At 41.8% G+C, this 7,169-nt stretch overlaps 1 pseudogene; it reads left to right on the top strand.

Moving 5' to 3' along the window:
• The first annotated feature begins 249 nt into the window (after positions 1–249).
• LOC110295633 (AP-2 complex subunit sigma pseudogene) lies at positions 250–583 on the top strand (annotated as a pseudogene).
• Positions 584–7,169: the final 6,586 nt, after the last annotated feature.

Below are 7,169 nucleotides of genomic sequence, written 5' to 3'. Positions count from 1 at the left end.
TGGGGAGCATAAGGAATATTTAGCCAGTCAGTCATATAGTAAGTAGAGGGCAATGTGCAAGAAGTAGATGTAGGCTGCTTCAGAGTATGCACATGTGCGCGTGCTCATTGTTTGGGTTACAATATGGAAATGGTAATATGCAAGATATAAATACTCTGGTCCTAGATAAAAATATTTCACGTGGAAGCAGAGACGAAGCCTCCCTGTTACAGGGGGACCCGTGGTTCTGGGGTCCAGACAGGGGTAGCCATGATCCGATTCATCCTCATCCAGAACGGAGCAGGCAAGATGCGCCTGATCAAGTGGTACAAGCAGTTCGTTGATGATGAGAAGCAGCAGTTAATCGAGGAGGTACATGCCCTGGTCACTGTCAGGGATGCCAAGTACACATCTACTGACGCTACACTGCCTCTACTTCCGCATCTGCGTGGACGTCAACGACAACAATCTGGCCTTTCTTGAGGCCATCCACAATTTCATAGAAGTGTTAAATGAATCCTTCCACAATGTCTGTGAACTGGACTTGGTGTTCAACTTCTGCAAGGTTTACGCCACAGATGTTCCAGGCAGGAGAAATCCATAGATCAGCCAGAAAAAGGTGCTGAAGCAGCTGCTGATGCTGCAGACCCTGGAGTGAGGTGGGCCTCGGCGGCCTGGTTTACTGGACCAACCTGCCTGCTCTTCCCCTGCCAGGCCCGAGGCCCACTCCAAAAGGCACCTGCCTTCCTCAGCTGGCTCAGAGGAACGACCCCACAGGGTCTAGGCCTCAGGGGAGGAGGCCAGCCTCTGGGCCCTAGGTGGATGGCAGAGGCCAGCGTGATGTCCCGAGTAAGTGTGCCATTGTCCAGTGATGCTGTGAGTGTTTGTGTGTATGCAGCCCCCAATAAACCTGTGGTCCTGTCTAGCAAAAACAAACAAACAAAAAACTTCATGTGTTTGTTAACTGGTGATGCGATGTTTGGAGTTTTTTTGGTGTTTGTTTCTTTCAGAAGTTTTTAGGAAAAATGCACATTATCTCTGATTAGAATTTTGGCTTTATCTGTGGCATTCCAATTTCTGGATTTTCAGTGAGTAATGAGGGCAAACAAGGTCCCAGGGTGACAGCCTCCCTTTTCTCCTCATGCCCCTTTGTTTTCCTTGTTTTTCTAACCTCAGTAGCAATGACACTTCGCTAAGCATCTCTCTGCAGACCAAGGAAAATATTTCTTGCATTTAACATGATTTTGTTTATGTAAGGGTAGGGCTCATGATTTCTGAAGTTTGGGGAATAATAGCCTAAACTGAAGTAGTGATTAAAGCCAAATAGCTTTGAAATAACTTCTAGATGCAAATGTTACCAACTTTTATTTTCATAAATCACTTGATTATGATGAATCAAAATATATTACAAGGAAAAATGGTGTTCTTTAAATTATGAAAAGTGTCATTTTCCATAAAATGACACTCTAGAACTGGGGATGGATTGGGCAAGCAGACAGCATTTTCTTTAAGGGTAGAAAGTCTCTCTCAAGTATTGACAAAAGGCCTAGTTAATTGATTAAGAAAATAGGTTGTGTCTTGAATTTCTTTTGAGGAACACAAAGTTTGAAATCAGTAGTGAACATGTGTTTTGTGTTGAGTTCATGTCAGTGTGATTCGATCCAGGCCTTATATCCCCAACTGTCCTATTGGTACTGGCACCAGACTGGGAAGAAAAGAGGGAGTCAAGCCGGTCTGAGTTTCTGAAGTAGACTGCAGTAAATAGGACACCAGGTAACCTTGCTTGTGCCCTGCAGTGATACAACGGACATGTCTTAATGTTTATCCCTCCTCATGTCACAAGAGGACTCCTTTTGCACTGAGAAGTTACTGTGGAAGTACACATAGGGCCTGTCAAAAGCAATTTCTTTAAATTAGATTGTCAACATGCAGACCCAGACCCTGAGACCCTGCCAGAAACCGGCCCAATGGCTTCAGGTACTCCCCCACATGGGTGGAAGTTCTGTGCCCTTATGATAGCATGGGTTGTCCTGTAAACTTTTGACCCAAGTTTCATTCTTTTGGACATGAACTGAAATCTCTCATGCGTTTCTTCGAGTTTTGTGAGTTTCTTGACCTCCCTTTATTTGCTTTGTTGTTTTAATCAACATTGAGTATACACACAACATGTCTTCATATTTGCTGAGTGGATTATAGCAAATAAATATAAATAGCCACCTACACCTTTCACAACACCTGGATCTGTAATGTTGTAAAAGAAATGTCCTGCAGAAAAATGTTGTTTTTCTATATTTATTTTTTATTTATCTTTTCTTCTGCTCTCCCTTTCCTTCTTCTTTTTCCTCTCTTCTCCTCTCTTCCTTCCTCTCTGTACATGTGCAAGCACTGGTACACATGTGACCGACTAGTATCGGGTCTACCCTTCCTCTTCGGGATCCAGAGACTGAACTCAATTGCCAGATTGCTCATCAAGCACATTTATCTGCTGAGTTACCTCACCGGTCCTGTTTTCCAAGCTTTCTTATCAGTATTATATTAATCACTAAAATCAAAGGGAAGTTTAAGTCAGGGCAGTGGAAAATTTCATTCCAATTTTTTTCTTGTTACTTAATTTCTTCTTTATGGCGATTGATCTTTTGGACAGTTGGACAGTAAACCAGATGGTACTATGCCTCCTCAGAGAACGTCTTCCCCACACAGTTAATCCTTCCAGGAAATACCCTCACAGACACTCAGAGGCTTGTTTTAGTTGGTTCTAAATCCAATGCAGCTGGCAACCAAATTTAGCCATCACAGCAAGTTTCTCTGCGATAAAGACAAATCAATCTTTGCCTCCTTTTATTTCTGGGCTCTTTTGAACTATTGGTCTTAATTTATTTTTAAGCCATTTCTGGAACTGCTATTTGGTGACTGGCTTTGTCTCTTGGAGAGATGTTGATATGATGAAGCAGTGATCTATGGGTTCAGTGAAAGTTCCTGCCTCAGTATAGAATGTTTGGGAACAATCAAGGAATCTACCTGGCATCAACTTCAGGTTCTACATACAAGAACATACATGTGTATATGCGCTGTCATGCATGAGAACATGTATGAACAGACACATACCACATATACATACATATGAAAAATAGTTTTTGGACTGACCTATATGTAGAGATACTATTTCTTGGTTTTGTTACATACATATATATATGCAAATATATTTATGCATATATCTCAAAAGACATATATATATGTATATTGAGATGGGGTAATTTTGCTACTGAAATACTTGCTAATAGGTATAGCATTTCATTGTAAATAACTTACATTAGCATATTTTAAGACATAATTATATACATTGTAAAATTATCAAGATTTTATCTCATTAAATGTGATAATTTATCATCTCATCAAATTGATTACTTTTAAATATTACAATAAAATATTAATTTATCATATGTTTTTTGGTTATCTTGTTGGGTCTTTGACTAAATGAAAGATTATCTTTTAAATAACTGTTTTACAGTCATCTTTTAAATGACTACTTTATAAACAAGTATTTTAGAGTGGTTTTATTACAATAGATATCGTGTGTGTGTGTGTTTAGAAATATGAAGAGTTTTCAGACTGAATTTTATGTATTGTTTGAAAGTTTGTAGTTTTAAAAACATGGAAGTATAATACATACAAAGTGATTGCTAGTGCTCTTTGTGTTTAATACCAAATGCATTGTTTCTGGACTGTTGACACATACATGGCCAATGGCATTTTTTGGATATTTCTGTTACCTGTGTGTGTGTGTGTGTGTGTGTGTGTTTGCATATGTGTGGGGGGATGGTAAGTATGTGTAGACATGCGTGTAGAGACCAGAGGGAGACCTCGGATGTCATTTATCAGGAACCATCCCCTTTAATTTGGGGGAGCAGAGTCTATCACTGGCCAGCCAGTAAGTCCCAGTGGTCCCGGCAATGCAATAGTGGATGCACATGTTGGCCCAGCTCTGGACAGGGTGCTTAGCCTGCAAGTCCTGTATTAGCTGAACTGCCTCTCCTGTCACCACTTTGAACAAAACCATTCAGGTGAAAAATCTGGCCTTGTGAGTAATCCTGTTGTCTGAAACCCTTGTCTACATAGATGTACCTTGATAGTGTATTTTGTTATTTCATATATGAAATGTATCTGTATGTGAGATGCCCTTAAAAATAAAAAAACTGAGTGTGATGTGGTCATTAGCTTTGTAATTGATATGGCTAGTATTTTGATTTATAATTTATAATGAGTGCTGTAGACTACTATATTGCCATCCAAATATTCTAAGTTTTGCCTCAAAAGTAGAAGTTAAGTTACGAAATATGATATTGATTTCAGACACAGGTATATTTCACCTCAAGAGTGAGATCAATAACTGAGAATGTGAAAGTGTAATCACTTGGACAGAAGTGAAGATACCCTAAGGAGAGCCACTTGTGTCCCTTCCTTGGTCTATCTGCTGTTCAACTCATGGTTCCCATTGGAATTTCCTCAGGAATCTCAGCCTTGAGCTTTTCTAGTTGCCAGCCGGAGGAGGAACTGTTTCAGGAAAGATTCCCCAGAGACAATCCTGATGGGTATGACCGCACTTCCACCAGTACTGCCCCTATTTGCTACTGCTTAGTAATATATGCACTCTCACCCTCTATTTAAGTCTAAACTGAAAGAGAAGAAAATGCGAAGTTTCCCAGAACCATTTGTTTATCCTCCCAGTGTGTTCAACTGTAATCCAGACAGATCCAGCCGCCTGATTTATGACATGGTTGTCCAAAATATACATCAGAGAAAAAGATAATCCCTTTAAAAAGAATGCTTGGAAAACTGGACGTACACAAGTAGAATGAAACTAGGTTCCTGTCTCGTCCCCTGTACAAACTCCAAAGGGATCACTGAGTAAAAATATTCTATTCATGTATTTATCTTTTTGTGCATCTCTGTGTGTGCACATGTGTGTGTGTATGTGTGTGTGTGTGAGAGAGAGAGTGAGAGAAAGAGAGAGAGAGAGAGAGAGAGAGAGAGAGAGAGAGAGAGAGAGAGAGAGAGAGACTGATCATGTGTGGAGGTCACAGGAGTACTCTCCTTCTACCAGGTGGTTTCTGAGGATCCAAGTTAGGCCACCAGCTTACTGGAAGGACTTTTATCCACTGAGCCATATCTCTTGACCATGAATAAAATATCGTAATGTATGACTTGAAAGTCTGAAACTGTTAAAAACAAACAAACAAACAAACAAACAACAATGTAAAGAAAATTCTTCAAGGTCTAGGCACAGACACACAATTCCTGGACAAGTCTCCAGGATGTAGGAACAATCCTGAGAACTGACAAATGAAGCTTCACTAAATGAAAGCTGCCTCACAGCAAAGAAAACTTTTAATATGTGAACAAGCAGATTTCAGAAGGGGAGAGGAATCTTTGCTGACTGTAGATCTGCCAGAGGACAGATGCACTTTTACAAGGATTTGTTTTAACTGGGCTGTACTTACAGAATGCTAGCTACAATAACTCTGCTCTTCTAAACAAAAGCACTGTTTAGAAGTGATTAACATTACATAGCACGAACATTTACATTTAAAACCTTGGTTTAGTTCAGTTGGGTTTTGTTGTCTTGCTTTGACATAGGTGGTAGAGATAGACCTTATTATAGCCCAGAGTAGCATCAAATGCTGTATGTTGCAGAGAGTGGCTTTGAACTCCTAATCACCCTGCCTCTCTTCTGAGAATTGGGATAGCAGATTTATGCCAGCACCCCTAGCTTGAATTAAAAAGTCAACCATAACACACCCAAATTCTGAGATGTCAGCTTGTCCTACTTGCCGTCTACATGGGTGGGATATCAACATTTGATCGGCCATTTGGCCATCTGTAAATTGTTAAAAGTCCAGCAGTTGAGCTTCTGCGGAACTGGTTAGATTGGGGCTGTTTTTTAGCCACTGAACAATGGCTCTTGGCTCCATACCCGCGTTCCTTAAAGGGATAAAGGTCAGAACCGGCACCTTACAGACTCAGACAAAGATTCTGAAAGTAAAAGTCTTGATTTATGACTTTGTGGTCAGGAAAGAGGTGCATCTGACACAGAGAGAGTCCTTTCAAAGGGAAATAAAAGGGGAAGCGGGGCAGGAAGCAGAGCAGAGAGAAGCCTTGAAGAACTCACACAACTGCTGCTACATTAGCATATGAGAAACAGGAGTTGGCAAGGAGGAAGGTCAGAAGCGCAATCTGAGTTGAGAGCAACTTGCGCCCTCACTGCGCCAAACAAGAGAGATCTTCAAGAGCAAAGAGACTCCAGACACTTAAGATAGCTTTGACGTTTGACTTTTAGTGTTTTCAACAGAGACCAAACAAAGACAGTATACAACAACCTGGGGTAAACCCCATCCATAACCTTAGCTCTTAGGAACAGTTCACTTTGCTAAACAAGAAGAGGATTCTGAAGGATAACCCTTGCCGTGGGAGCCAGAGCATTAGTACAGCTGTCTTCAGGAGAGTTCTAGAAAAACATACTTTTGCCTTCTTTGTTAGAAGGAATCATTTTAAAGAGGATGCCCCACTTTCTGTTAGAAGGACAGGATTTTAGCTACAATTGTTAAATTGTTAATTTGGGGTGGGGGGTGGGGAGTGGGGGGAGGTCTGACCAGAATCACCACGTGACAGCAAGGAAGTTTTGCATTGTGCAAGTATGTCTTGCCTTTCTACAATAAAGCTCTAAAAATCATAGACTGTTTCTGATCATCAAGGCCTGCCATGCTTGAGCGATGGGATAGGCTTTCTCCTAACCAGCCGAGTCTAATCTCCCGCAAGAAGGTCATCCTGTGCTCCAGCCACGGACCTGACCAAGGACTCTTGCCTGTGTGGGAATCATCCAGAGCTGCCTCTCCCCCACCCTCTCCTCCTTTCATCCTCCAGAGCCTCTATTCTGTTCTCAGCTCCTCTGCCCTATCCAGCATGGGATGCTGGAGGCTGAGGACCTTGTACCTGGGGCTGCCCCTTGTCCACCACCCTCTGTGTGGGGTCAGTGGCTTAACACAGCGAGATGCCTACCCTGGGCCCTGTGGAAAGTCTGTGCAGTCCTCCCGGGTCCGCCCGCCCGCCCAGAGCACAGGAACTCTGGCAGGATTCAGGTTCTCTCCCACTCCCCTCTTTTCCCCACACTCACGGCCCGGCAATGCATCACTAAC

This window comes from Mus caroli, unplaced genomic scaffold (genome assembly GCF_978045245.1).
Source record: "Mus caroli unplaced genomic scaffold, Mus_caroli_1 scaffold_7, whole genome shotgun sequence".
Taxonomy (NCBI): domain Eukaryota; kingdom Metazoa; phylum Chordata; class Mammalia; order Rodentia; family Muridae; genus Mus; species Mus caroli.
This window is presented reverse-complemented; position numbering and strand designations above follow the sequence as displayed.